Raw genomic sequence first — 13,627 nt, 5'->3', positions numbered from 1 at the left:
TGGTGCATGAAATAAATAATATTGATGACAAAGTATTAGAAAAATTTATTTCCATGAAGGACCGTAGAGCGGATTTCTGTTTTAAAAAATAGCTCCTCTCGCTTGCTTATAATGTGCAAATATGTTATTATAATAAAATGATCTCGAAATTAGTATTCTAAAATATACCTAAACATAACAATAATCCATGTAAATAGTAAATACTTACCTTATTTTTATAGTTCCTTTTTCGTACTAAGAAAATGCCTTTATTCTTAGTGAACTGACTTATATGATATTAAAAGACTACTCTGATATTACAGTTTTTTTTTCGTTGAGTTCATTCGATCCTGGATTCAATTTAGGTAAAAGAGATAGGTAAACATTTATTCAAAACGTGCCATTGTTTTCGTTTTTTTTTGTTTCATATGATATCATTATTAAAAAAAAAGAAACCATTTTTTAACGAGTTTTAGGCGTGGCATTGCAAAAATTTATTTTTTTACTGTGCCCCACCTGGCACAAACCTCACGACACGTCACTGCAGACAACCGAAGCTAGCAGTGTCAAGTGCAAGCTTCTGACCAACCTATGCGAGATCCTTGATCTTAAGCAGTTTAACAATATTCCAAATATTAATAATAGGCTTCTTGACTTGGTTTTTTTCAAAATTCGACGTTAGTATCATCAAAAGTATATCACCGCTTATTGACGAAGATTTGCATCATCCTGCTTTGATAATTTCTTTTAAATCGGCTTCCCCTCATAAATATAATCCTTCTATAAGTTCAAATAATCTACAGCAGTTTAACTTCAGAAAAGCAGACTTTCCACTCATGTATAATTTGTTGCTTGATGCAGACTGGTTGTCCGTCTTGCAGTCTTCTGACGTTGACAGCGCTTGCAAGGAACTTTACAAAAGACTTGATTCAGCTTCAGCACCTTTAAAACAACGAAAACGACGGCGATTTCCAGTATGCTTTTCAAAACAAATTGTTTCTAATATCTTTAAGAAGGAAAAAGCATATCGTGATTATAAATCCTCTCCAACTGAATTTAATCTTTCCAGATACAACAGACTTCGTCAGACAGTAAAATCTCAAGCCCGTGAGGCCTAGAACTTATTTGTGATCCAAGCCGAGGAGAACATTGTCACTGATTCCTCATCGTTTTGGTCTTTTGTTAGAGCTAAGAAAGGTCACTCTTCACTTCCGTCTGTCATGTGCGATGCCAATGGTAATTCTTTTCAAGGAACAGAAAATATTGTGCCAGCTTTTGCCAAACTTTTTCAGAATGCCTATAAAGACCCAATCAACCTCGCAGAAACCTATCCTCCTTCTAATTCCTCAGACCGCATTGACATTCTTCCATCAATTACCATTGAGGAAATTATTGCTGCTAGTCGGAGGCTAAAAAACAAGTTGACAGCCAGATGATGTTCAAAGTTTTGTGGCTAAAGACTGCATGTTTGTCCTTTGTTAGCCTTTATGTCATATTTTTAACCTTATTTTGAAAACTGGCAAATTTCCAGGCGTCTGGAAATGTGCTTAAGTAATACCAATTCACAAAAAAGACGATATAAACAGAATCGACAACTACCGACCTATCTCCATACTTTGCAATTTTTACAAAACTTTTGAAACTGTTGTTTATAACAGAATTCTTCCTTAAGTTCAATCACTACTTTCTATAGATCAGCACGGTTTTATTCCTAAAAGGTCGTGCAACACTAACCTCTGTAATGTGACTCATTTTATTTCTTCAGCCCTCGATAGGAAAAGTCAGGTTGATGTGGTGTATACTGATTTCAGTAAGGCTTTCGATCAGATAAATCATAGCATTCTGCTGGAAAAATTGAACAAGCAATTCAACTTCTCAGAAAGGCTAATTTCGTTGCTTTCGTCATACCTTATTGTCCGTCAGTTTGTTGTCAGTACAGTTTGTTGAGGTGGAAGGTTGCAGATCTAATACCTTTGTTTCAACTTCTGGAATCCCACAGGGATCCAATCTCGGCCCACTTCTTTTTAACTTTTATATTAATGATCTTATAGAATTGATTTCCTGCCTTAGACTAGCTTATGCTGATGATCTGAAAATATTCTGGCGTATCAATAGTATCTTGGACTGTTTATTCTTACAGAGTAACTTGGACCTAATTAGGGGGTGGTGCAATCGAAATCAGTTATGTCTTAACATCTCGAAATGCTGTGTGATCTCCTTTCACCGAACCAAGGATCCTGTTTTGTTTAATTACAATATAGACACTAAAATTCTCTGTAGAAGTACTTCTATTAAAGATCTAGGGGTTGTATTCGACGATAGGCTCACATTTGTGCCGCATATTAAATAGACAGTGACCTCCTCGTTGAAACTTCTGGGTTTTGTCATTCGAAATAGCCGACTCTTTAGCAACTCAAACTCAATAAAACTATTGTACTTTTCCTTAGTTCCTGTTAGATCAAGACTGGAATACGGGTCCTTGGTGTGGTGTCCTTTCTATGAATGCCATGTTGGCTACATCGAGAGTGTTCAGAGAAGGGTTTTAAAGTTTCTTATGTTTCGTGAGGATGGAATATATCCTGTTAGCGGACATGATCATGATCTGATGTTAGATAGATTTAATCTGCAATCTTTCGTCATGAGGAGAACAATTCATTTTGTAACATTCTTATGGAAGTTGGTCGATAATCAAATAAATTCTCCTCCTCTCTTGAACGATATTCTATTTTATGTACCACGCTTTGCTTCTAGAGCATATATCACTTTTGCTTTAGATCGCGCCAGAACTAACATTAGGTTTCAGGATCCCGTATATCAAATGTGCAGAATTTTTAATTCAGTATCATCAACCTGTGACATATTTGTATGCTCCATAAAAATTCTAGTTTTGTCTCTGACAAACCAACAGTTACCATAATTCCTTTTCTTTTCCTTTTTTCCCTTGTCCCATGAATCCCTTTCTTTGTTCATTCTAATGTTAATTTACATCTCCTTTAATTTTGATATATACATGATGTTAGTAATATAAGTAATTTAAGTTTTCCTTATTTGTCTTTATTTTTCTTTCTTTTTGTTATTTAATTTATAGTAATTTAATACTTGTTTACACTTTCAAAACATCAATTATTGTAGATTTTCCTGTAACTGGACATTCCTGTTGGAAATAAACTGCTAAATAAATAAATTATTGGGATAATCTTTTTTAATACCACGAATATTTGCATAAATATTTGAAACAGCGAAAAAAACTCTTAACATGCTTCATATTTCATTTAAAGCACATTTTTTCCAAAACCTAATGAGTTAAACTAAAAATATAGATTATAAGTAACATGTTGCGTATTTAGTATATTTTGGACAAGCTGATTATTTAAAAAACTCACTTATTGATGAACTTAGAGAAGGAAATTCGCTGAAAGTAAAATATTTTTAGAAGCCATTTTCTTTAATTTTTAGTTCTCACAGTATTCAGTAAGAAAAATTAATAATCAAATATAATAATTCCGTTTTTTACATATTAATTTATAATAATAATTAAGTAAAATTTATAATAACAGACAATGTATTAAACTTTGATAAATATTCAATTAAATCTGAAAATCACATGCTATAAAGACGTGGAATGGATCTCTTGATCAAAATTAATTCAAATTAAAAAGTCATATTAATTTAAGTAGGATAATAAAGACGGCGTACTGCTAAAAAATAAATTATACAAATAATGATTTGACGTTTTCTTTAGTTTCTCTTCCTTGTTAAGTAATAGTTTAATATTCTTATTATTAATATTTCATTTTTAGTAAATCACGACGTACATCTAGTAGCTATCTGTTTACCTTTTGTCTGATTCATTTGATTATGATGTCTTTATTTTGTTCTATCTTTAATTCACTTTTAAATTACTTTCAAACTTTTATTATACTTTTATCTCTCCTAGAAAAAACATTAATTATTCTTTATAAGTTCTGTTAATCTATCTTGTTAGAAAACGTGTCGCAATGTATTTTTTCCAATTTAATTTGAAAATTAACTAAACCTGACTAGTAAAATTTTCCAAATTAATAAAACAAATACAAAATTAAGAAATTTATTTATTAAATTTTTAATTTGTATTTTTTTAATCTGCTTTTCCAGATTCTTTCATATTTCTAATTTTTTGGAATTGCTCTGTAGGTATATAATATTGGCTTCATTTTCATGTTGACAGTTTTCCGCTTTTGTTAGGTCGAATCAAAAAAGAAATATGTTTGCGTCATTATTAAATCGGACACTTCTCCCTCCTCCTACCTATTTAACGACTTTCGATATTCCTATATAAATAATAAGAAACTGCTAAGATAACATGTGGTGGTGCTTCATTCATCATACAAAAATCATATATTAGCCCGTATTGACAATTCTAAATTGTCTATATTAATGCTGTTTTCTTAAAATAGATCTGATAATAATAAGGCTTATGTATTTATCAAATTGTATAATGTAAGAATGTAATGTAAGAATATTAGAAAAATAAAAAAATTTAAATAAACAACAGCTATCCACAGTGGCGGCTTTTTAGAGACGGCAAATTCAATAAATAATAATCCTCAATTCTAATAAATTAAATAACTAGGAACTGAGTAAATACAACCATCATAAATTGATTTATTGTATTTTTAAATTAAAAACTAAATATTTTTTAACAAATTTTCTGACATAATAAACAATTTTATATAAATTTCTATAACAAATCTTCTATTAATAAATCCGAAATTGCAGAATGGCAAGATCTAAGGCCGCAGTCATTTTCGCTGTGATACGAGTTAGCTTAACACACAGAACACAAATATATAGAGAAGTGGTGGTTGCATACAAACTGAAAAAAATTTTTTCTGACAAATCAGCTAGCGGCCTCTCGCTTGGCAGCGGAAACTGTTGTAACTAACTTGACAGTTTGACGTGTCTAATTGGACCAATCGCAATGGTAGAAAGGCGTGGCCAAATTAAGGCGGGAAATCACATTTTATTTAATCTGACAATCTTATCATTTAATCGTAATATCTAAAGCAAACGCCTAATCAAAAAGGTTACTCATAGAGAAAAGAGCCTTTTTGTTTAGGTGTTAGCCTCAGATATTGATCTGAACAAAAATAAAACTTTTCAGCTTTATTTTACATATCTAAATAGGTTAATTTACTGCAATAATCTACGAAAGTGTACTAACAATAGTGTACGACATATCACCAATTGGACAAATGGAAATAAAACAATGTTTTTTTTGCTTTAATACATTTATTATTTAATTTTCTTGGAGAAAAAAATTACTTAAAATGATATACATAATATTCAATAATTCATTATAACAGACATTATATAAATTAGAATTAATCTGAAAATGTTTAAAATTATTTTGTTAGCACTGAACTACCCTAATTTTATACAGATTAGAAAAGGTTGTCAACATTTTTGTGCTGTTTTCTCATAATACATCTAAAGGCATTCCCATTAGGTTAATAATATCCTCATTTTATTAACACATAGAGTCAATAGAGGATGAATTATTCCTATTTAATATGTACTTGTATCTGTTTCCTAAAGAAAAATTAAACAGATTTTAAAATTATTTAATTTATAATCAAAATATTAATTTTTAAAATTAATTAAAAATTCTATAACAGAGTATTATTGAAAGAAACAATATATCCATCGACAAAACAAAATAAACTCTTTCAAAATGAAAACAACTTTTTAGTATAAGCATATATCACTTACATAGAATATATTTGTTGGTCTCTTATAATACTAACAACATATCTTGGAACTATAATATTACTAAAAACTTAATTCAAGGATAGATGTTTACATAAAATAAAAAGAAACTCTTAAAAAAACAAGTTGCAAGTAGGAAAAACATTAATTCTGATCCATTCCGGGTGCTCAGGTATCTTAGCCGCTATACCTATGTCTTGTCTCAGTGAACACAGGAAGTGGTATGATACGAACAGGAAATAAAATAAAAAAATAGACAGTGCAAACCTTATAAATCAATTTACTAAATGATTCATGTAAAAAGAAAGACAAAATAAATGTTTAAATAAATATGTATTGTAGTATAAAGCCAGGGGTATCAGCATTATTAAAATTTGTGGAGAACTGATCAGACGAAATTCTATAGCTCAAAGTCTTAATAATATTTACATTGCATATCCCTCTCTATGTTTTTCTTGTAATATGAACTGAAGGAAATTAAAAAAATCTTTTATTACTGTTTCTCAGAAACATTTAAAATATACATACTCTTACATTAAGGTCAGGAAAATTTCAATCAATTTTTAATTGTTGAATAGAAAATGAGAGGCCAGACATTTTGTAATATGTATTTATAATAATCAAGTTAAAAATTAAATACTTGAAAAGTGAAACTTCTTCATTGAAATCAACTGAATTTGATTTTATTAAAGACTAAAGATTGACAATACAAAAACATAATAGTAATAAATAAAATCAGATTTTCTTACCAGAAACCTGGAATTGATTGCCGCAAATTAATTAAAACACTACTCCCAATATTGAAAGAGAACTTTTTAGAAAAAAAGTCATAAATTTAAAATAACAAATAGCAAACTCAACCCACGCTCGCATTCATTGGAATGAAAAACAAACTCAAATGGTATGACAATGACAAATGATGTTCTATCAGTCAATGTCAACAACTGTCTGCCAGCTCCCTGTCAATTTTGCCAAGCAAGATGGCCGATATACGATTCCGATTTTCACCACACAAGTTTCATCCATGTGGCTCACCGGTATAAAGATTGAATGTGGCGGGGCGGAATAGTCTGCCACCCAAGATGGCCGATTGATTCTGATTGTCTAATTTTTGACGTACATCAAATATGACAATAGTGACATTTTAACTGTCGTATTTGACGATTGTCTTTTTCTTAGGTTTTCTTTGGGTGGAAAACAAGCCAAGCCTCATGATTCTCTTCCAATTTAAAGTTTTTAAGTAATTTTATAGCTTTTTGTAGTTTTTTTGAGTTCTAGGTTGATACATTATTTTACAAACGTGCCAACATCGAATCATCGCGCAACTACATAGAGCAGGAGACAGGTAAATTTTAATTATGATAAACCTAAGTGTTTTCTAATAATGTTAAGGTGTATCTTGTATGTATTATCATTTTCCAGGATATAATTATAGATTTAATCCTATTTTGGACATATCTATGTCACTGTTCTCAATTTAACTTTTTTTTTTACAATTCAGTTTTAATTCTTGAACCTTCACTGGGAAAATATTAAGTGTTTCCTTTTCCTTGTCTTCATCTAGATTAAGATATTTATGCAAATATCCTTTATTCACTTGTTTATATATGAGGAATTGCCCAGACAGTCACAGAAATCATAAATTTTTTTAATTGCCACTGAATCCATCCTTACAAAAAAAAATCTTGTCTGTCATGTAAGTCCGACTAAAAATGTTTGCTCCAAATACTTTTCTGGTTCTTAAGTAGAAATGATATTCACATGGAGTATAAACACAATACTTATTTGTTCAATTTAACGAAAACAGATTGACATATACTTCTCAAAAACTGATTTCCCTAATCGACTTAATCCACCTTAAGTTATACACATTTATGGATGGATAGCCATAGTCATTTAGTCAATTTAGAGAAAATGGTTGGTTTATAAATATTTAAAGTATAAAATCAAAAGCATAAAATCAAATAAAACATTTAAAAGACAATTTAGCTTTGTTTTTTTTTATTTAAAATTTAGTCCCATATCTATCGGGCCAATTTATAATTCTTGGTAAATATCTATAGCTGAATATCCTAAATAAGCAATGTCTTGAGAACCAAATTTAAATTAAATAATATTTCAGTTGATGTGTTAATTCTTGATTAAAGTGATGACGGATGTCTGAGATGCAATATTTTTATTTTTTTTCAACATTTAAAATTAATGATTTTAATTAAATGTGGGTATTTCTAAAATAAAAGTATATTGTTTTTTTTTTAAATAAAATAAAATTCTATTTAAATATATCTCATCACTCGTCAGTTAACGCATCAACTTTGTAATGCAACTGCAAATTACTTGAAATTTAAATACCAGGCAATAGATCAAGCTTAAATTTCCCGCCACACGCCACCCAAGATGGATGCCCCCGTCTTTGTCAACAACGTCAATAAAGCTGTCAACAGAATTTCTGTCTGTTCATTAGGCAACACACATTTCTCTATATTTGTGTTCTGTGATGTGGCTTAACATTTCTATAAGTCCGTTTCGACAAGCCGGTCTTGTCGACGGAAAAAGAATTAAAGTAGACGCGAAATATTAGAGGATAGCCAATCCAACATACATGTTAAATTGCCTGCATTTATATGGCAGATACGGCAAATGCTGATTTGCCGAGATTAATATTTTATGACATTTAATATACGATATCTGTAATTTTTCTTTTGTTTTTTTAATTTAATTTCGGTTCAAAACGCGCCAGATTTATCGATTTTGATCCGTACATTTTCGTATTGATTTGTTTCGATTTGTGTTTTATTAAGACAACTATAAATTAATAATTGTGTATTTTAGTGGTTAGTGCTAGCTTTTTCTGTAATTTTCGAGGGGAAAATATAGATAATAAGGACATATTTGGTGCAAGTAGAACGGTAAATGATAAATCAGAGGTAAAAAATCAAAACTTACATCAGGGCACGACAAACGATGACGCCGTAAGTTTAAGAAAAAAAAAATTAAAAACATGAGTAAAAATGCTGAGAAAAATGCCCATTATGGAACTGATGCAGTAAACAAACTGTAACTACAAATAGTAAGTCCGATATAATATTGGAAAATGTAATTAACAATATCGGCGATATATATATAACACGGCTTTTCATCTTTGACATATGAGGACTAAATTAAATAAAAACATAATAGGGGGCTATTACCGAAAATGTCCCGGCTCATTAATAATATCAGTTCAGGAGTAAGGGAAGTAACTACGAACTTAGTAAATCTACTTGGACGGCCAATTCAATGAAAAGTAAATGACCACTACTAGGGGGCCGGCATTTTGCGTGATTGTGTCCTTTCGATGTTGGTCACTCTGACAAATTTTAGTTGTGCCAATTGTAGGGAAACAAAACAAAGTTTTTAAGAGGTTATGTTAACAAAAATAGAAAGTGACATTTAGTTAAGAACTTAAGATAGTTGCGTTAGGTCTGTGATTTTTCTTGTACTTTAAGTATTTCATTAAAATTTATAAAAGGAAGTAATCCTCACCTAAAATGAGACAAAGTTTCAATCAACTTGGAATAGATGAAATTGATTGATTGATTGAAATGATTTAAAATATTTATTTTATTATTCTGATAATCTTGATTCTTATGAATCTAAACTCAAACTGAAATCTTATAAATCCTAATACCATGAAACTAATGATCTTCATTTAAATTTTTGCTTGTATTTACTTAACAAATTCAGTTGAAAACACCTTTATTTTCTTTCTATTTTTACTATTATCAGTTTTACTTTCCTTCCATGCACATCGTGCTTCCACATTAATAGGTACAACCGCCTATAAAACTCGAAATATAGATGATTTTATGAGGTTTTGTAATTAGTAAGGGTTTATATAGTAAATATATATTATTCTATCATAAACAACACAGACAGACGATTCACAATAATTCGGTTTTGGGAAACAGTGAACTAAATACCTTTAAATAAAGATGGTGATATATTCACGTATTAAATAAGGAGGAAGATACATCACCTGTTGCAAACTATATACCTAAACGTCATTTACAAATCGCCAAAAACTAGGCAATCCGCTATACAAACACGTCAAACGTCAGCGTCGTCAACTTGATTACCGTTATTCAATATATTTTTTGTTGGCAACACTAAAAATTTTGAGAGTGACCAACATCAAAAGGACACAACCACTATAAAAATGGCGGTTCCCAGGCAGTGGTCATTTTTGGGTATCGTGGCCATATGCATTAGCAGTACAGGTATATTTATTAAGTTCGTGGAAGTAACAGATCGTTCTCGAAAAATTGGTACAGTAACTACAGTTGGCTAACCGCTAGCGAAGTAAAAAATATGCTTTTTTGTTGGCCTTGCATTTTATTTTCAACTAATAAAGGCGTAAAGCATCAAAATTAAAATTCTTTTCGGTGTAAATCGGGGTATGATAATTTAAAAGAGTTATTTAGGCCGCTACAAAAACACGACGTTTCTAAAGACACTATTGTCAAATAAAATGTGATTTGTTCGGAAAATAAAACATTTATATTATGTCATTAGACAATGCTCAGCGGGAACAGGCTATCAGAATTTACAACAAAATCGTAAAAAATAATCATGCAGTTTTACGTTTTTTTAAGTTGTCAAGAATTATGGTTTAGTGGGCACGATGAATCGAAAGCCGTTAAATCAAGAAAACTACAGGGAGCTAATTAAATTGTTTAAAAAATACGATTTAGAACTATCGAATTTATTATGGGATTCAAAAACTTTTAGTGAGGTATCTAAAACTGTTCAAAATGAATTAATAGAGTCCATAAGTCATGTTTTAAATAAAGTTATAGAATCTAAGATTATCTTTCCTTAGAGGTAAGTAGACGAGACATATCTTGCCATTCACAATTAGCGATTATTGTGCGATATGCGTTACGCGGTGAAATTTATGAAAAGTTTTTAGGTTTTACCGAGTCACAATGCAGAATATATTTTCACCATTATTAAGGACAGATTTAAAAATTTCGATCTAAAAAATAAATTAGTAGGACAAACTCATGATGCGGTAATGTCAGGCGAATTACAAGCAAAAATTTAAACTGTTGCACCACAAGCGTTATTTACTTATTATCATGGCCACCGAATGAATTGAGTTCTTCAAGATATTAAAAAAATTAAAGAATGTCGTATTTTTTTGCAAATTTATCCGGATTTGCCTTTTTTTCTCAACATCGCCCAAACGCACTAATGTTTTAGACAAAGTTGCCTCGAGAAAGATGCTAACAGTTTCTTAAACCCGATGGAACTTTAAATCTCGATTAGTAGCAGATTTATGGAACTAGAAGTTTTTGACTTAATTATTGAGGGTGACGATTTTGAAAATGATGACATATGAATCCGCAAAGCAATTGGTCTAAAAAAGGTTAATGTTCTTTTAAGTATTTATAAAAAGTTTTTACCCAGACAGACCTAATATTCATAATTGTCCAAAACCAGTCGACTGACATAATTTATTCAAAAAATAGAATTTTAAAAGTTGTTCAGAATCTAAAAGATTATCGAAAAGAAGGTAATAATTTTGAATTCATACGGAGTGCAGTTTTGGATTCCCTTTGTATTTCAGAACTTCCTAAAAAATTACGCAGGAACAATGATGATGAAGACAGGGATCGCGAAAAATGCACCTCCATCGAAATTTTAGATACTGTGATTATATAGATTTAGACTTGTTTTGGTAATTTTGAGGATTTCAAAATTTTCTTCTGATGGCAAAAAAAGGTTTGGAATATAAACCTTTTCAACGGATTTTCCAAAGTATTTATTGGATAAAATATTTAAAAATGATCATTTTTTAATGCAATAAAGTTAGAAAATGAATTTTAAGTTCTTTATGCGGATCCCAATATTTTTGACAAATGAGATAAGTTAACAGATATGTACCATTCTAGAACTTCAAATTTTTTACAAAAAACAGTTCTGAAAATTAATAAGCTATGGTCATTAATTTTGTCACTGCCACCCACCTCTGCTTCAAACGAACGAGATTTTTCTTGTCTTAAAAGGGTAAAAACTTACTGCAGAAGTACAATGGATCAGGAAAGAATGTCAAATTTATCTCAACTTTCCATAGAAAAAAAACTTTTAAAATCACTTCAAAAAAGTAACAAGTTTTACGACGACGTAATATCCAATTTTGCGACCTCTAAGCAACGTAGGCTAGAGTTAATTTATAAGCATATTTAGGTAATAAGTATGAATCAAAACCCAAAAAAAAAAAAAAAATAAAAACTAAAAAACAAAAAGATATATAAAAAATAAAATCCAAAAAAAAATTACGAGAAAACCAACAAAACACGTAAATCTTATATGATGATTTTTGGTACATATTTGTTTTACACTTTTCTGAGATTTTTTTTAAATGCCTGTCGTTGCCGACCTCATCGCATAACCCACGAGCTATCCACAAGAATGCTACTAGTGTAAATTAGTAGATATAGATGTATATGTATATTTTTAAGTTAGTTAGCTTTTTTTAAATTTGGTATAATTTAGATTACAGACCAAAAGTAAGTGTTTATTGTATAGCTAATGAAAACAGCAAAAATCAGAACAATTAACATTTTCGACAATTGACAACGCACCCTTATAAATAGGAAGAGAGATTCCTCTAATTGATTAAGTTTAACTTAATTGGTCTTTCTTTGTTTTAAGTTACTTATTTTATTGGGTGTTACGTCACTTATAGCAAAAATCAATTTAGAAAATACTATCTCACACGCTCAAAAACTGAAAAGAAGAAGAAAATAGACTAATTTACGTATTTAAAAAAATATGAACTTAAATCTTAAATTAATCTTCTATTAGGCCACATCAAGCTTCTGAGATCAAAAAGGAAAAGATTTTTTTAAACCAATAGTGTAAATTTTTACGGTTAAATGTACCCTTGTTTAAAAAATTACCTTCGTCGCTCCAAATTACAGAGTTTAAAATATTACCATTTGCTTCATATGCATTACGTAACCAGTTCCAAAAAACAGGTCTTCTTTCATCGTGACCAAGCAACAATGTTTATACTAGTTAATACTTATATCTCACAATTTTATGTTTCTTTTAGACCCGCCATATTGTTACTCAGCTCACACCAGCTCACGATACATCGCTAGTTAAGTTTTTCGTACTCGCTGAATATAAATTGGTTCCTTCTTCTAATTCTTTTAAATATGTTTTAGTTACTTCTAAATTTTCTGGTAAATAATTAAAAAGAATCTTCGGTTTGGCATGTTACGAATCTAGAATATCTAGCAGTACTGTTCTAGTGCTCTGTATTTTTTCGGCATACAAGGTAATATTCTAACATATCAAATTCTCAATATACGTAAAAGACAATTTAATATTTTTATAATGGCAATTTTATAAAAATCATAAATTTTGCTAACGTGTAACTGAAATATTTATTTACATTATTAAATCTCTGTGGCTACGATCATTTTATTATTCAAATCGTACCTTTCGTTATAAATTTAATTTAAGTTCAATAAGTTTTAAATACAATAATTTACTTGAGGTATAATAGATTTTTTAAATACCTAGGAGCTGAGGTTTAATCTATTAATCTCTGAACTCGTTTCTTCTTTTTCAATATCCTACCTAACTTTGTTATGAATATTAAAATTGAAAACGATAAAATCAACAAGAAGACCTACTTTTTGAATTAAAATACCTAACTTGAACCAGTTGGTTCAAATTTTCTAAAATGATTTGTGCTATAAGTGAAGTAATACCCAATAAAATATGTAACTCATTATGAGTTCGTCACAACAATACAGATTTTTCTTTATTTTTCTAAATGGAGTTCATGATCATAATTAAGTAACGTATTCTAACTCAAACATTTACTAGTTTGGTACTATCA

Source organism: Anthonomus grandis, chromosome 1 (genome assembly GCF_022605725.1).
Source record: "Anthonomus grandis grandis chromosome 1, icAntGran1.3, whole genome shotgun sequence".
In the NCBI taxonomy this organism is placed as follows: domain Eukaryota; kingdom Metazoa; phylum Arthropoda; class Insecta; order Coleoptera; family Curculionidae; genus Anthonomus; species Anthonomus grandis.
The sequence above is the reverse complement of the archived record's forward strand: the minus strand, read 5'-3'. Positions refer to the sequence as shown.